Source organism: Falco naumanni, chromosome 7 (genome assembly GCF_017639655.2).
Source record: "Falco naumanni isolate bFalNau1 chromosome 7, bFalNau1.pat, whole genome shotgun sequence".
NCBI lineage: Eukaryota > Metazoa > Chordata > Aves > Falconiformes > Falconidae > Falco > Falco naumanni.
Window position 1 is genome coordinate 45,125,944 of NC_054060.1, and position 18,254 is coordinate 45,144,197.

The 18,254-nt window shown below is 42.4% G+C and overlaps 1 protein-coding gene across 7 annotated transcripts in view; it reads right to left on the reverse strand.

The window, feature by feature from the left end:
- Nucleotides 1–18,254, reverse strand: part of TSPAN18 (tetraspanin 18) — a 124,679-nt gene that overhangs the window by 61,416 nt on the left and 45,009 nt on the right. The gene's annotated exons all lie outside the window — the stretch shown is intronic.

Below are 18,254 nucleotides of genomic sequence, written 5' to 3' on the forward strand. Positions count from 1 at the left end.
AGATGTTAGAGTACAACCGTATGCTGAAAGGAGGGAGCCAGAAAAGATTGAGGAGGAAAAACAGGGCAAGGTGATGGAGTTGAGAGGCAGGTAAGGGTGGGCTGAAGATCCCAACAGAGCCAGGAGAAGCATTCAGTGGGAGATGCTCAGGTGATAAAAACAATAAACAAGGGAAAGAAAGTAAATCAAAGCGTGCAGAAAGGCAGGAAAAGCCAGTCGGAAAGGAGAAAGGATCATGCCAGATCTTGTTGGTTTTCTCCTTGCAAAAGTCAGCCAAACCTGGGGCACAGAGGTGGAGCCAGCACTTAACAGAGCAATCGCTCTGTAACGGCTTCTCTCTGGAGAACAGCACAGAGTCTGGATCTCATTCTCCCTGACAGCTCCAATTCAGATATGAAGCTGGCGCCACACAAATCCATTTGATAGTATTACTTCTCTCCTCCCCAGTCTACCTTGCTTCTTCACTCTCTTTTAAGACCCCAACCCTCCACCTTGCCCAGTCCCTCCAGCAGCCCAAAGCCAAGGCCAACTGTCCATGTGCAGCATCAGGGAGCATCCATGTTCCCCCTGCACTAAAGCACTTAGCAGCTCCTCCAGGGTCATGAGAAGCTGGCCAGAGAAGGTGCTTTTGCAGCAAGTCCCTCCAGCAGCCCTGTAAGAGACTGAAATGGGGCTGCAGCCAAACATCTCAAGCTCCCCTTCTCTGTCACGCTCTCTGGAGCAGACAGCCGTACTGGGCTAAAGTAGCATTTATTTGTCAATCCAGTAGATTACAAAACCACTGATAAGCCAGCTGGGAAGTGCTAATGTCACACCAGACCACACGAAAAGGAATTTCTGCCATGCATGTGGGTATCAGACCTCTGCCAGCAGTCCCCTGTCCCTCTCCACAGACGTGCTATTTCACACTTCCCCAGGACAAGGGTGAGGGCTCTGTGGGACACAGCAGCACCACACATTCAGCCAGAGACAGAGGAGCGTGCTGCACCCTGGGCATTCATCTTACACGCACTAGAGGAGCAGTGCGGTCTAGTGAGCAGGGCAAGAAACTCTTGCCTGCATCTCTAGTGGACTCCACCTTCAGCTGAGTGTCCCCCTGTGGATGTTTGTTTACAAGCCTCTTCCCTGCTCTGCACAACCTGACATTTCAAATACACGCACATCGATCACATTCTGGTTTCTTTAAAGAGGAAGGGCAAGTACCTGAGCGGTGTAAGTGCCCACGTGCAAAAATTGCACATATCCATCTACTTCTGCACAGGACAAAGTGTCTGCTGCCTGACAGGAATATACCCTAGTGAACATGGTCCTAGTCCTTTCAAACATGCAATATTGGATAGTAACCCCCAATCTTTGGAAGCAGTGAGGAAAAAAATTAAATGTATTCAGGTTTGTAAAGTGCTCTGAAACCACCAGATGGGAAGTATCACACGCAGGTGTACTGACAGTCAAAAATTTGAGTCAATGGCATTTTCAGTACCAATTTTCCCTTTCCATTATGGAAGAACAGTGCTGTCCATCTAGGTAAAAACCATTCATTCCCTATTACTATTCCAGCTGATGTACCACTGTGATCAGAAGCAGAGAGCTCTAATACGTTTAGAGTCACTAATATAGCATTGTCTTCTGTGTGTACTTGTCCACATGAGAGATTTCAATCATCTTCTATTCAAGGAATATTAAGAAACAGAATATATCTCAGGTCATCTAAATCCTCCTCTCCAGTGGAGGATCACGCCTCTCTCTCTCTTCCTCCCCCCCCCCCCCCCCCCCCTTTGTTTATACCTAATCCAATTGAGCGTCTCAAGCAGCAGGAATATTCTCTCTCTCAGCAGATCGCAGAAAAGCCTGACAGAGAGCAGTCTTCTAGACTTTTTACCTGCATAAACAGTCTCTTGTTTTGTGGGGTTTTTTAGTGTGATTCCTTTGTATCTGACTAGAGCAAAAGCAGTAGCATGTGTGAAACGTGAATAAGGACAATAAAACCCAGGTACTTTCTCCAAGGCTGATGCAGAGGGACAGAGAGGGACAGCAGCACCATGGGATCCAACACTCCTTTAGCCCTATAGGTGAATTTTCAAAAGAGGAGTAGAGCCAGTAGACTACAGGTCATCTGGACTTAACAGATTTTTAATATGAAAACAAAAATAAACAAAAGCTTAACATAGAATTTCTCCTGGTTAGTTGCCCTGGTCTTACACTCTCTTTAATCACTGCTGGTTGCTATCAGAGACAAGACCCTGGGTTAGACAAGGTCCAGCCCAACCTAGCTGCCCCTTCCACAACACTGCACTAAGATACACCCTTGGGGCTTTAGATTCTGGCTCCTGACTTTGGTTTGATTTAAGGTGTCCAAGAGACTCTGCTAGAAATAAGCTCTTTTATTTTTATTTTAAATCCAACCCTCATCACAGCTTCCTCCCTACTTTAATGTTTGTTTGGTTTGGGGCCCCAATGGTGGTGTATTTTGCAAACGACTTTTTGTTTTTCCTCTGTGTATACTTCCACAATCTTACACATCCACTTCATCAAGCGTAAGTAACAAGAGTTTACCCTATATACTGACACAGAGATCAGGAGGAACACAAAGCATTCCCATTTATTTTATACAACATCACAAGTAACATCAAAACAGATGTAAAACAAGCAATTCCTCATTATATTTTACATTTACCACAACAAAATCTTTGTGCATTAAATACAACTGAAAGGGAGCTGTGGAGCTGGCATTAGCTTGACAGATGCTGAGATGAGCTGCACCAGAAAGGATATCTCAGCCTGAAACAGTGCATGTTAAAAAGGCATCTGCTTATTGTTTGATATGTTTATTTATTTACATAGACAGCTTGCTGACACAATGAAACGCTGGGGAGGGTGGTGTAGGCTGGCATTTTTAACTCTCGGTAGGCATCCAGCGTGCAGTTTGCTATCCTTTGGTCATGTCACAAGTTTCCATTTTGTTGCTGAGTGGTGGCAAAAGCAGGGAGCAGGGAAGGGAAGCAGGGTCCCCTCCACTGTGCAGACTTGGCTTCCCTCCAGAAGCCTGCCCTCAGCACACAAGGCAGTGCTTCCCAGTTCAGCCTCCACAAGCATGCTGCCCCCAGGGCTCGCCCTCCAGCCGCTGGGGCCTCTGTGCACCTTTGATATAGGCATGAGAAGAGTCCCTCAAAAGCAAGTCAAGCACAGATTCTTGTGCATAAAGAGATCTTCTTTAACAAGAAAGAAAATTAATTAAGTGGGTAAAATCCCACAGGTTGGAACAGCAGCTGAGGAATTATCTTTCTATCAGGTTGGTAATGAGGACTAAAAAACCTCACACAGACATTAACAGCTTTATATGGGCTCATTGGCATTCCAGATCAGATGCGAGGCTTGGCATTCCCAGGAGCAGCAGATGCAGCTCCAGTTACAGACCAGACTGGGCAAACCACAGTTTGCCCTGCTGAAAACCATTGCCACGATGCCTAAGAATGAAAGGCACATACCTGTCTAGCAGAATAACTTTCTCTCCACAGAAATTATGCCCAGGGAGATTGTAGGCCACTACACCCAGTGCCCCAGGTTGATCTGACACACCTCTGAAACCTGTGTTCAGACATATTAAGGATGGGGATGGAGACAGAGGTTTATTCAGCGTACTGTGGGGAACATGAACAGCCAGCACACGTCTGGGTGCACATCAAATGTCATGGTCAGGCACTGACCAAATCCACCTCCTTTACCCTACTGATTTCCCCACCCAGCACTGCTGGCTGCTTGACTGTTAACACACACAAGTGCTATTCAGTTCTAACAAAATAACGTAGATTCACTCCTGTTCCCTGCAATGGAAAAACTGCCCAATTTGTGGTCAATGACAAGAATGGCAAACAGCGATGCACTCATGGTAACCACTGCAAGAGGGGACTCGCTGCCACAAAGAAGCCACAGAGCCTACTAAGCATCACACCAAACTGTGCCAAGCTACTAAAAGCAACGTTTCAGAAATGCATTAACTTCACTTCCCTGGCTACCAAGACAAAGGAGTTTGCCCCTGCCAAAAAAAAAAAAAAAAAAAAAAAGAAAATTAAAAAAAAGAAAAAAAGATAAGGAAAAAAAAAAGGAAAAACAAGTAAACTACTGTCCCATTTCCAAAAACACACCCTTGGACATCTTCCTGCCTCTTGGTTGCTATTTGTATCACAAGAGTCCTATAAGCCCCTGCAAAACCAAGCTTTTTACTATGTGCAGCACAAAGGAGCCCCCTGCCCAAAGCACTTGCTGCCTGAACAGACAAAAAGCAGGGAAAGAAAGGAAATACTAATATTTCTCTTGTTATAGATGGAAAATAGAAGTTAATGGTGTTAAAGGTCAAACAGAAAGCCAATGACAGAACTGAGAAGAGAACATCTTCAGTCTCAAGCCTGTTCCTTCAGTATGGAGATCACCGTTTCTTCCCTTCTTGTTCTTCTATCTTTCCTTGAGAGTTCTTTCTTTCACAGCTTGTAAAGTTCATCCCTAAAAGCAAAGCCCACAGCCTACTGGTGTGCTTTTCATTTTCAGGGGGAGGGAGCTTAGGGATTCTCAGCTGGCACCCAAAAACTGCCCCAAAGAGGCCAATTTCCCCCCTTAAATGAACAACAAATGCTGGCATATGCTGTTTCATATTCTTTTTTATTATACTTAATCATGAGGCCTTCAGCTGAGCAACTCAGAACCACAGTAGTGCATGTGCTTCCGAAGTAGATGTGCCATGTATCACCTGTGTGTTACCAATCAACACAGATGATACCAGACGAGACAATTATTTTGCAATGACATTGAAATGAAAGATACTTCTTACAAAGGCTTCACTAATTGCCCAGGTTTACCAAAGGCTAATATCAACAGAGTACTTTCCCACCATCTCTGCCTTTCATTAATCCAAATGTCCTCCATGCCCTAAATCTATTGGAAAAAGAAGCCACTGGAACTTCCTGAGCAATAGGATTAAATTGCCTACTCCAAGGAAGCAGGATGCCTAACAGAAGCATTTGCATTATTAATAGGTATTTCAAATAATTTTACATCATCTTTTAACAAGCACCACTACTTCCTTAGTTTCTCTTGTGTTTGAAGAATCTGTGGTGCACAAACAACAGTTAGTCTAAGCGTTTTTTCAAGTTATTCTTTATTGTTTGACTCAAATAATGCTTTCTATCAGCTTGAACTGTTAATTTAGGTTTCGGGTTGCTGCTCTTTCCCCTTCCCTTGAATAAAGGGCTGGCTGATCCCTGGGGTACTGTGTCACAGCACCTGGGTTTTCACACTCAAGCTGTCATTCTATTAGCTCTGACAATCTGGCCATTGTGTATCCTATACCTTTCTAAGGCTCTCATCTGCCTCTCGTATCTCTTTCCCCAGATTCACCTGAGCAGACACATTGACACCTTTGGGCAGGATGTTCCCAGAATTACAGAGGCATCCAAGGGTGGAAAGAAAACAGACATTCAAGGCAGCCCACGCTGTATGGGCAACAAGGGTGTATGTCTGTTACTAGCAATTCAAACATCTGCCAGTAGTGAGCTTAGTCTGGAAAGGCTTTGATTCCCACCTAGGGAATTCAGTGTCATTTGCTTGCTCCATGAGAGTGCCATGGGCTTCCTCATACAGCATTAGATCCAAATATACTCTCATGCATTACAGATTTTAATGTATAATACATGTGTGTGTGATTCTGTCCTTCAAAAGGTTTCTCAGTGAAAAAGCTAGTATAAAGCAGAGCACTTCATGGAGTTGTATAGCTCTTCAATTCTCTTTTGGAATGCGTCATTAGTTCTGCATAGCTGATATCTCTGCTTTATCTTCTTCAGATCCCTTTTCTTTAAACAAACTCCTGGTTCCCCCCCATCCCCCCAAAAATGCTTCTTAAGACTTGATTGTTTTTCTTGAAAGACACAATAATTTTAAAGGGCTTAGCAGTAGTATTTCAAGAGGAAAAAGCACACAAAAACCAATAATCAAATGGTAAAGGCCAAGGAGAAAGCCGCAGCCAGTTATGGAAAAGGGCATGCAATGCTGTTCTATTATCCTCTTGAAATGAAGAGTAAAAGCTTGCAAAATTCCATCCCAGTGTCTGCAGACCTGCCTAAATCCTCCTGACCAAGCAACAAAGCTATTACATACCACATATCTTGGCATTTTCATCATGTTGCAAACATCCAGCACATGGCTCAAAGGTTTCAGCCCTTCAGACTAATGAATCTTGTGAGCAGCACATGAAATCAGATTGTTCAGTGCAAAGAGAAAAGGAAAGTTATTTTCCAAGATACAGAGGAAACCACCACCTCTCTCATGACCTCCTTTATTCTCCCCACTGAGCAAGTCAGGTATCCTTACCTATGTGCTACTGTGCCCTAAGTTCTGTCACTCAGTGCCCAACCTTCTGCTCCTCTTAACTGCTTTCTTCATAAAATTTGAGGTGGCCCTAGCTGTGCATAGGTGGAAATAGACCACAAATCAAGATATGATTTTTGCAAATTACCAAACTTAACCTCTGAATAAAGGCTACCATAGAAGGGTACAGTGCAAATAAAATTCCTAAGTCAGTCAATTAAAGCAGCTTTAAAGATTATCAGTAAGAAAAATTTATTGGAACAAGCCAGCAATGACACATACCACACATGGAAGTACAGTTTAACTGACCTGGTTGGAAATTATGTTGTCATTGTGCCATAGGGTTGTTCACGGTAGGGAAGTGTAGTAAATGAAGAGCTGAGCCCTACAGAAATTATCTACTAGATTTTCACGTATGAAGAATCAGATGGCAGAATGTAAAAACTATTAACAACATAACCCTTGAAGGCCTCAAAAGGGTTTACTCTGTCTGCACTATAGAAATGCACCAATTCATCACAGAAAGCCAGTAACTGGAAGGGATGAAGAACATACAGAGTCAGCAAAACAGCAGAAGAAGATAAGGAAGAACTCCAAGTTAGCACAAGGCAAACAGATACATCCATTCTTTTATTCTCCCAGAAAATAAAAAAAGAAAATTGTGATATTGTAAAAGCTATGCTTTTCTTTTTACATTCTACTCCCTGTATGTTTAAAACAAACAAACAAAAAAACCACCAAAAAAACCCCATACCACATAAACCAAAAAAATTCTGATCACAAATTCTTCAGGAGGAGCAAGTCTAATGTACTTTTTTCTGGAATGCAATGTCAAAAATGGTCAAAACTTTTCAATGGTCCAAAAGAAAAATGACTACCAGTAAATGTATCAGCAATTCCAACACATGACAGAAATGTAGAGGTGAGGTAATTTTTTCCTTAGCTAAGGGTCAGTTGTACAAGCACCTTAAAGCCATTTTGTACTGCGTGGCATTCAGCAAAATTATACTACATCAGAATGGACTGACTAGGTAGAAGTCAGCTATTTACTTCTAGCTGGTGTTTTCTCATGATGGTGCTTTTGAGGACTCATACCAGCTTTTGTTACTAGGGCACATGCCCCATTTATTCGCAAACTTTTTCATCAGCTGCTTTTCCCCCAGTCCATCACACTGGCTTTCTCTTTTACCCTCTCATTCAACAGCTTTCAACAACTAGCAATTGAAAGCAAAGTAGCGTAATGGAAGCTGCAAGTATGGAGCTGGTCAGGCAGTTTAGTTCAAGGACTATTGTTGTTACTACAGGGCACAGGCAGAACAAAATCCCCTGCAGGTTCTGCAACAATGCTGAATGAACCAAGTTCCCAAAGAATGTCCCAGAACTGGAGAAATGGGATGCCACCCCTCTGAGAGCCACAGAAAGCTAGCTCTTCAGCTCACTGTCATAGTGTGCCAGCAAAGGAACATTGCTTCCTTGTTTTCCCAGTTATTAATACAGTTATTAAAATGTGAGGAAAAAGTTTTCTGTTGTAAAAACACGGTATTGTCAGAGAATACCCTTTTGGAGGACTCCGCTAAGCAATTAGTGAAGGAGCACTTCTGAGCCTGCTGAACACAAGAGGAGGAGAGACAGCCAATGGAAACAGCAATTCCATTGAAACAGAGAGCAAAACTGTGTCTGCAACGGAGGTACAACCAGACCCCAAACAGATGGATAGGGAGAAGCTTCACTGGGAAGGACAAAGCTTTCAGAAGTGATCAGTGGTTTGGGAACGCATCTACACAAGTGTATCAAGTTCAGTATCCAAGAGACCTCAGGTGAAAAATGCTTCACTGGTTTTGGAAATCTGGCAATTTGGAAGTGTTTCAAGTAAAGCAAAAAAATCTAACCCATTCCCAAAACTTTTTGATTACATTGAAACAAATGGCGAGACTTCTGCCTTGCTCATTATCCCACAATTTTAAAAGTGTTTCCAAAATACTGGACATGCTGATGTTACTATGTTGCTTTCAGAGCTTGGTCATGTAATAGGCTGTGGAAGCCAAAATGCAACTTTTTATTCAACCTGTGCGATAGAGAGGACTCCTGACTCCTAGGTGTCCTCCTGACGATGGGACTGCAAATACTCTTTGCCACTGCAAATACTCTTTGCCACTGCATGGGCTACTGCTTCCAGCCAGGACCGTGCACGTGCATTCAGCTTTTCTACTACACAGCTGCCTGCAAAGGCATGTCTTGAAAATGGACTTGGCCTTACCTTTCACCTGACCTTACCCATGCTTCCCAACCCCCTGGCTTCAGGGTTGGGGTTTTTTTTCCAGCATTTCAATAAATGGCACATCTGCACTTCAGCATTTTGCACCAGACTGGAAATAGTGAGATTGAGAGACAGGGAAAAAGACAAAACCAATGCTATTTGTAAAAGTGTTTGACTAAGACAGGGCATGAACTAAAAATAGTCTATTGGCCTTACTATCAACCACAGGAGCTTTTACTAGCACTTTGATTTTTACTGCACCATTCCACATGAGCCTAAAGGAGACTCATTCCAGCTAATTAGGCAGGGATTGCAGTCAGGAAACCCTGACAAGGAAACTATCAACTGCACAAAAACTCTGCTGCATTATTTGTTTTGGACTCTTGGGCACAAAAAAAGGCTCCCAGCACAGTTACAACGTAGCTGCTAAGAGAGAATTACCTGCTCTGGACAGCTGTATTCCATTTTGGATGGAGTTAGGTGTTTAAAGGCCCTCAGAAAGCTGCTCCTAGATGCGATAAGCTGGAGAGAGCTACTCCAAAGGGAAACCTTTGCTCCCTTTGACTCACCTTGTGAAAGTTGCTGCTTATAATCCATGATTAGTCAGCTCTAATGTCTGGCTACCAGTTGGCAAGATACAGCAGCCTGCAGACAGATCAAGCTAGGACCATGAATAAATAATTCCCACCAGCTGAAAAATGTTTTCCAGCACATGGGAACGTGAGTCCAGCAACTGGGAGAAAGGACAAAGCCTTAGGAGGCTGTGAAACAGCTGCTTTGCATTGACGGTGCAATCAAGTAGTACTGATTGGTTTCAGCCTTTGAGAGGTTTCCCAACACTCACAACCGCTCCAGTCCATCCAGGGAAAGCATCAGACACCTCTTCTGAGATAGAAGCAACAGTCTCAAAACAGTAATGACAGAGACATGTAGCATGCATGTCCCTCACTGAAGTACACCCCAGAGTGAATTTGCCAGAGCTTCGAAAATACATGTCGCTAAAGCATTCAGCCCACCCTATCTCCTAGCTATGACATAAGCCAGCTGCATTTAAATGAAAGGCAGGTGAGGTAGACAAACTGAGGTTCAGGCATCAGCTGCCAACCCAGATGGAAGTGGTCAGAGCAACGTTACAGCACAACTGCCTAAAAGCAGAGGCATCCTTCCCCCTTGGGCCTAGCTTCAGGAGCAAGAGAGGTGGAGGAAGCATTTGTCTCACCATGAGCTTTTCCTCCATGCTGTCCTGTTCCTACCCAGGGCCAAGGGAGTCAGGACTCCTCCAGCTGTCCTGTCCCCGCAGCTCACACTCCTGTACCAGGAGTTAACTGGCAATGAAGAATGTCAAACAAAATAATCAGTATAATCTCCTCACCAAGCTCTTAAACTGCCAACCAGCCAGACAAGAACAGGCACAAGATGCAAGAGCATCTCCCTGTCCCTAGATAATGCTCAACAGGGTCCTTCTCCGTGTGCGGCTGTTTCCAGAGCACTGCAACCAGAAAATCCAAGCCAGACAAGTAACTCTTCAAGGCAGACATTAAACATTCATTTGTAATAAACACCCTCCCAGGCCCCAGGGACCAGTGAGAGGTGTAGGGAAGCACAGCAAACAAAATCCAGAGAGGCCAGACTCACAATGCCTTGCACTGTGGTTACTTGAATATGTGAAGAAAAAAAATACAAAAAAAAAAAGAAAAAAGAAGTGTTTTCAAAATGGTCCTTGTGCTAAGAAAAATTTAAAAGAAATTTTATATTTTGGATACTTCAGTTCTTCAAGGGCAGTTAGTTTTCCCTTCTCTCTGAACAGCAAGAGAGCATGCTTCTCACTGTTATTTTAGAAATGTATAAAAGAATTTCAAACATGCTCTCTGCATTGCTTTGCAATGCAGTTCTTGGACAGAAGTGTCTCCACACTTGCAATCTTTTAATCTTCAGTCTTTAGAGTGTGTGGGGGGAGGCAGTTGGGGAGGGCAAGGAAGAAAGGGATCTGTGAGACCACAGAACAAACATTGGGACTTGGGAGAGCAGCCAGCTATTGCTCATTTAATAGCTTTGGCTTGTCCAGTCAGAGCATTGAATTTTACTTATCTGTTGATTTTATAGACATGGCACTGTGGTTTTAAACAGAGCTGTTGGGTTCTAGGAACATTTAACTAATGTTAAATGTTAGAAACTTTTTCAGATCAGATGGAAAGACACACATAAGGCAGGGGGCAGCCAGTGCTGAGGATGCAGGTGACTACATGCAGTTTCCACAGGAAATGCTTATAACTGTTAACAATACATATGTGGATTCATATAATTGCTTAATTTCACTTAGGGGCAAAAAGTATTATAAAGATTAAAATATTAATATCATAGAAAGATGGACAAACATCATCAAAATAATAAAAATGCAGCTGAGTGCATAGCTGAAGCTGTATAGCAAATTTGTTCATTTATGGTAATGTCCACTGTGTATTAGTATTTCCATAAATACTTTTGTAAATAAGATTACCAGCAGAAACTGAAACAATCCTTTTAAAACAAATGGTAAAGAATGGCTGCAGAATAAGAATTTTGTAATTCAATGCAAATATTTGTGCAAGAAGCTAGATCCTATGAAATACGAGGAGCAGAAATACTACTGTGTGACCTATATGTCAAAATACAAACTAAATTGTGCAGCTGGAAGCTGAGCACTTGAATAACAGCCACTGAATACTAAAAAGGAATTGCTTGTAAACAACCGGCAAACCAAGAAACAACCTACGAAATATTCCAAATAACTCATGCAATTGAGAAGAGTCAATAAGCTATTTGTAGACAATTTGTCAACAGAAGAACTTACATAGAAAATTATATTTTCAAATTGCTACAAATTATCATGTAGCTATCACAAAAACATGTATGATTCATCATGAAGAGACATAAGTAAGTATTCCGGGGGTTGAAAAGGCATTTTTTTTCTTGTATTACACTGCGTAACTGATCAGGTGTATTAGGATAATATTTTTAGTTATAATTCTGCTTATCCCCAAGGCATAACCATTAATGAGTGATGGAGGCAAGATGATTGAACCTGATGGCTAAGTAGTCTGATTCGCTCTCACAAAGTCTGAGCAAAATCTGACGTCAATGACTCCGTACTTGAATGCAGTAATGCCATTATTCAATCTCATTCCCACAGATGGTCATAGCAGATAATAATTTCATTCTCTTGATTTGCAGAAGAGCAGTGACACCTTCAATTCAATGCAGCATAATCCTCTTCAATTCTTTAAAAATGTAAAGCACCTGATTTGCTACTATTGTCCAATTGAAAAATAAATAAATAGATAGATAGATAGATAAATAAAAGCCTTCCTAGAGCTGGATTTTCCAATAAACCCTAAGCGCTTTCCAAGAACTGCAGGGCAGGGATCCCAAGCTTGACATGACACTTGGAAAAGTAAGATTGGTGACCTGTCTACACTTGTAAGTCAATTTTTTGTTGGATTTACCCCAGTACTACATGGAGAAGCAGCAAGCAGCCGCCAAGAAGTCTCAGTCCCCTAGGTTCACACCAGCAGTTCCTGATGGAAACTTTGTGAGCCTTCCAGTTCATGATGAAAACAACAGGTTATGGGACACAAGGAAAGCTGTCCCTGTTCAACTGTGATGAGATCTACTCCAGCAGCAACAGGAAACACATTTTTAGAAGGGTCTTATTCTGGAGGAGAGAATTCCCAGAGCCACAGGTCTTTTAAAAGCATTAGGTTTCCTTGACCTCAGTAATAGAATGGTAGGAGCCAACATTGCTGCAGAGATTTTGCAAGATTTAACAATTTCATGGTTCTACTTCTGTCATCAATTTTGAGTTTCATTTGCTTTATCAGTTCTTCTATTGGCATATCAATGTAGAATGGTGAGCGATATCCTTTGTGTCACACAGGAACCTTTATTCCTTTCCTATTGACCTGAGATTAGAGCACTGCAGTAGATGATCTGGGAGGCACTAGCCACATTGACTAAACAACCAAGTTTGTCAAATCACAGAAACCAGAGCAGCAGAAGGGGGAGAACAACCTCCCTCCCAAGCAATTTGAGGGTTCTCTTAGTCTTCATTGGGTCACGTATCTTCATTCATTTGAGGTTCTGCCACCTGCCTCTCCTAAAAGGTTTACAGCTCCCTGCTTGTTGCACTTCAGCAGTACAACATCTCATCTCCACAGCCTTCCATAAATTACACATTTGGGGAAATGTTAACAAGCAAGAGACTTAACATACTTCCTGTATATTTTACCGATGGTCTCAAACACTTGTACTGTTTTCTTCAGATCAGGTACAAGAACAGATGAAAAACTTGCCCTCAGGTCAGGTGTATCTTCTCCCAAAAAGCCATAGGGCAACCTAAGCAGATGGTTACTTTTTTTGCTAAATACTGCTTTTCCCTTAATTGTACCTCCCCTTGTCTTGCATGAGATTCACTGGCAGTACACACTGTAACAAGGGTAGATTACAACTGGCATTAGCACATCACTGTGGTATAATGAAGCATTCAAACAAGACTAATGCCTTTGAAAATGAGAGGGAGAGAGAAGGTAATTGAAAAGGACAGGAGACTGGTCACAAATATACTACGTGTTAAGCATGGAGTCCAACAATTTGGAAGTGGCTCTGGCACGGTTGTCTAGTCAAGATTAATCACATTTCTGCCAGCACTCAGCCATGCTTCTGTGATGTCCCTTCCCTGGACACTCTGTTCTCCTGTTTGGGTCACCAGTCAAAGGAAGTCTTAAGACAACAAGCACCTCCTTTGGGGCTTTATTTAAACAAACAGAGAGCTCCTCCTGAAGAAATGCCAGTGTCATAATGACATACAAACCATTTTTCAACATTTCAAAACATGTTTAAGGGGAAGAGATGCTGTCAGGCTGAAAAGCTCAGCCAGCTGGCTATTAGGAACCAGACAGACATCTAGGGGTGACTGACTTTAACTGTTTTTCTTCATATTTCTTGCCCTGCTTTCCTCTCAGGTTAAAGTTGCAGTGTGACTGTCTCACATGCCCCAGCTGCAGAGGCTGGGCAGAGTCTGCCCGGGACACCTTGGAGCTCTCCCAGCTCAGGCAGGGGGGCAGCCAAGGAAGCCCCCAGCCTCGTCCTCCTAATACATTGAGGAACTTTGCTGTCATGAGGATACTGAGCCAACACGTCAGTTTTTGGGTCTCACAGAAAATGTATCTTGAAAAAAATACATTTTTAAAAAAACCCTTCATTTTTAAAAAGGAACTGTAATATCGCTAGGAAAAACAAGCCGTTAAAACTTGTTTCTCCAAAGAGTTTTACAATGGTCACTTGACCCTGTCCTAAAGAGATAACTTTATTACCTCTTCTCTCACTAACATACCCTAACCTGTCCCAGCTTCACATTTTCTTCAACAGATGGTCTAAGTGATTAACATTCCTTGAGTTTAGTAAAGTGTTCTCAACATATATTTATGTAGTTTTGAAGGCTGATCCTTGTATTTCAGACATGCGAAACCACATTTGCAAGTCTAAAAGATTACACCCCCCCCAACAATATCAATAGGTCTAATAAAATACAACCTACTTTCCCTGTCAGCCTTGCCCAAGAAATTGTACTTCAGTAGAGCTCTTCCCACTGATTCTTCTTATACGACTCTTTGCTGACCTGTGTTTGTACTTCAGCTGATAAAGGATGAAACACTAAAAGCAACAGCTTTCCCCTTGCATACAAAGGCATTTGCTTGCTGTAGCATTTGTATTTGCTACCAGTACAGGCAGGATCGTGCCGTCCTTTTCTTAGACCAAGTGCTTAGGGAGGAAGAGATCAGGAGAAGAGCTTACACTCACAAGCAAGAGACCTTGCTTTTAAGTCCTTTGTACAGTATTTATAAAGTATCAATGGAAGCAGTAGGTGGCAGCTGGTTAACATCCTATAACACCATTGCAGAATGATTTTGACCAGAAGTCAAAGAGAACCTCATAATTAATTGAGGTTGCAGGAGGAATGCAGGCAGACTGACTAATTACCTCAGATACTCTGGCTAAGGCACTTGCTGTGGCAACACATGTTGAGGGATCTCTAGTGCTCATAAGCAGTCATGATCTCTGTTTTGTGTCTCCACTAAAGAAGCATTTCTAAATACCTGACACAGCCCCCTCAGCCAGAGCCCTCACTCTGTGTTATATTGCAACAGCCATAGTTTTCCTTTCCCTCGCACAGCACAGCCCTGCTCCCGTCTGCCATCTGCTCCTGACAACCACAAGATTCCTGTTAGTACTGACCAGCAAGAGAAACGAAACGTGAATACTGAGGTCAGCATAAAATATTATCAGACCTGCCACCCCCCAACCCCCCCAAGCCAGACATTTACTTGAATACAATCAGAAAATCATTCTTACACTTAGAACCTTGTGAGGTTCAGCAAAGCAAGCACGGGGCAAGCTGAGTGGGCATATAAGAAAAAAAAAAAAAATCACATCTCTTCACAGGCCTAGTGGAAGCTAAAAAAAATAGAATAACTTTAAAATAACTTTCATACAGCATTGGCCAAAATGCCTACTAAGGGTACTTACACAATAAATCAGCTTCTGACTTCTGCTTAACCTTGTGACCTTTTAAGTCCATAAGTGGAAATTTTTTTGGTTAGAAAAAAAGTATAAGGCGGGATCAAGTTAAAAAGTTCACAAGGCAAATATGCAAGGGGCTTAACAACTACCAGCCTCATTTCCCTAGATTAATCTTCAGTGCAAATGTGAAGATGCTAATGATTTATTTCTCAGCCCTCTGTATCAACTCCCTCTTGGTCTCTTTAAGACAGAAAAATGAATAATAATAATAATAAATGTATGTGCTCCTTTCATTAACAACTCTGAGCTCCGATTTCTGACTTCATATTAAAACATCAAAAACAAGCTCCCCAAACCCCATCGCCCCAGGTGATCAATGCTTCTTTACCACTTAAGATCTAAAGAGGCACCTAATACATTTATTAAGTTAGTCACCAGCACAAACTCTTTTCAAAATGCAATAATGCCCTCCACGTGACACTTGGCTCCCCAGCAGGTCCTTTTGCAGTCAAGTTAATAACCTTCATATTACATAGGTAAAAGAAGACTAATAGCGAAGATGTTGAATCTAAGTTTATAGGATGGTACCTCTTCCCTGTGTTTGTTTCCAGGCCCTGCTGGCCTCTGCCTAGGACTTGACAAAGAAATGCCATTTGGTGCTGCTGGCAAGTGCTTCTCTATTGAGCATTTGAGATCAAAAAGCGTCTTCTCATTTCCTCACACTGTAATTCTAGTGGTCTAGTCTCACTTTGATTTGTCTTCCTAGTCCAGAAGAAACAGTAGCAAACAAGCAAAAACAATTTGTTTCCCTTAAGAAATTCAGCCCTCAAAAATGTATTTTGAAGTACTGCATTTTCTCCATATTGCCTTTAGAACAAAATACCATATTTTCAAGCTTCAACAGGCACCCAAACTCATCTAAACTTATAAAATCCTCAACACAAGATAGAAGAGTAAGCTCTAAATAGGAGTTTGGATTCTTAACAAAAGGTAGGTGGTTTCTCTCTCCTGTGGTTCCTTCCTGAAAACAGCACCTAACAGCTCTGCAAGCACAGCTTGTTCTGCCCAAGCCAGGATACCCTCAGAGCAGCAGCCTCCCCCATGAACCAAAGCAGCAAAAACTCTCTTGAGGTATCAGCAAGGCAGGGAGTAGAAACCAGCACCTCACTCCCGCAAGCAAGGCTAAGTGACCCAGGTCAGTCTCCCGGCGAAGCATCGCCATCACCTCTTTGACACTTGCTTTCCTCAGCGCTGTTCTGCAGAGGCTTCTGCGCTGGTAACCTGCAACAGCCAGGTGCAGGCAAGAGCAGCGGGGCTCATTCAGCACGGCACAGAGACAACAGGAGGTGGCTGGGGAGGAAAAGGAATACGGGAAAACAGAAAAAGGCAGCAGATCCTAAAATTCTGAAGTGCTTTAGCCTAATGAGAGGAGGATTTTACAAATAGCAGTGATGAACCTGGTCAGAATCATAAACATCTTAAAGGAAAACATGCTGCCAGAAACCACCTGCCACCACATGTACAGTTACAAATCTCTCCTCACCAAAGGAAACAGGGGCCTTATATTTCAGGGATTCAACAGTGTTTCCAAAATGAAACACAGCTGATAATAAACAAAACTCCAGATACCCATGAAATGCAGAGCTGTTCAGTGATACAGTCAGACTTCCAGCTCTCTACTTCATAGTAGCCACCAAGGACAAATCTTTGCTTTCGGTAAGGAACAGACTGCAAAAGCAGGCAGGGTATAATTTCTGTTGGGTGCTGTCAAGAGTTCTGAGCTGGATTAGGCAGAATCCCTAATCCTTTTCCTCCATCCACTCCTGTCAGGTCCTGGACTGCCGCACATACAGTTTTAAGGAAGTCTAAAATGAGATGCAACTGAGAGGTGGTATTACTACTGCCTTTACCCTGATCACCTCCTCAGGTGACAGACTGCAGATTCACTGCTATCTCCGAGATGGACCAGGCATGCACTGCTGTCTGACACAGGCACAACAGAAGGACTTGGATGGGCTGGGAAAAATCCAGGCACACTTCAATAGGGAACAAGGCATGGCAAGTTCCCTTCATTTTCTGATTTTCAGACACTGAAGAGAGTAAAAATCCTGTCACACTTCATCCTCTTCAAAACAAAGCAAGTTGGAAGGAGAAGGAGAGGTTATTTGCTTGTTTTAGTGATGTTTTTTTCCCCAAAACAAAACCCTAATGTGCTTTCTAGCCAAAAGTTCTTCTCAGATTAAAAAAAAAATAACAAACCCAAAACATTAGAGCTCAGATCTTACAGGTTTTAAATACCGACTTCACAGAATTTCCACAGAAAAGAGCATACCTTCCTAGACCTCAAAATAATTGCGAAGAAAAAAAGACTATGGCATTTAGGCAAAACGTCACTGGCTCAAAGTGAGCTGATTAATCATGAGCGAGCGCTACTAAACCCAGGCTGGCTGGTGAGCCCTGGCTTCCCCCAGCTCAGATGCTAACTGCAGTCACTCATCATTATTCACCACTGGCTCAGCACAGACAATACACACACTTTGCCCTGTAAAAAAGCAAAGGAAGGCACTCTTCCAGCCTCAGTGGATTTATATTCTAAGGCCATCAATCTCAAACTGACAATTGGTACATGTAGCAATCAGCAGATGGATCACTGTGAAAGCACTACATCTTTTTTACCTTTCTTATACTGAAGAGAACACGGCTATATTTGGTGACTCTTTTCTGGAAACAAAGCTGGTCAAAACATTTTGAATTCAAACTTTCTCAACCACAATGAAAGAGGAAAAAAAAAAAAAAAAAAAAAAAGAGAACACTCCATGGTAATCTCTCCTGGTTTTTAAATCACTCTACTTGAAAAGCAGCTTTGAAGAACATAGTGTTCAAAGAATATTTGGGGCTAAAAGAACACAGCTTATAAGGAACCAGCAAAGCTTGAAGTACCCAGATTCTCCCTTGGTAAGGAGGTGCTGGTTTTAATGTGGTTGCCCCAAAAGCAGAGATAGGAACCCCTCTGCAGGGCTGCCACCAGGCACTCCAAACTTTGGAGATCTAGTTGCAAATGTATCTTAATTTACTAGGATAATCAGGT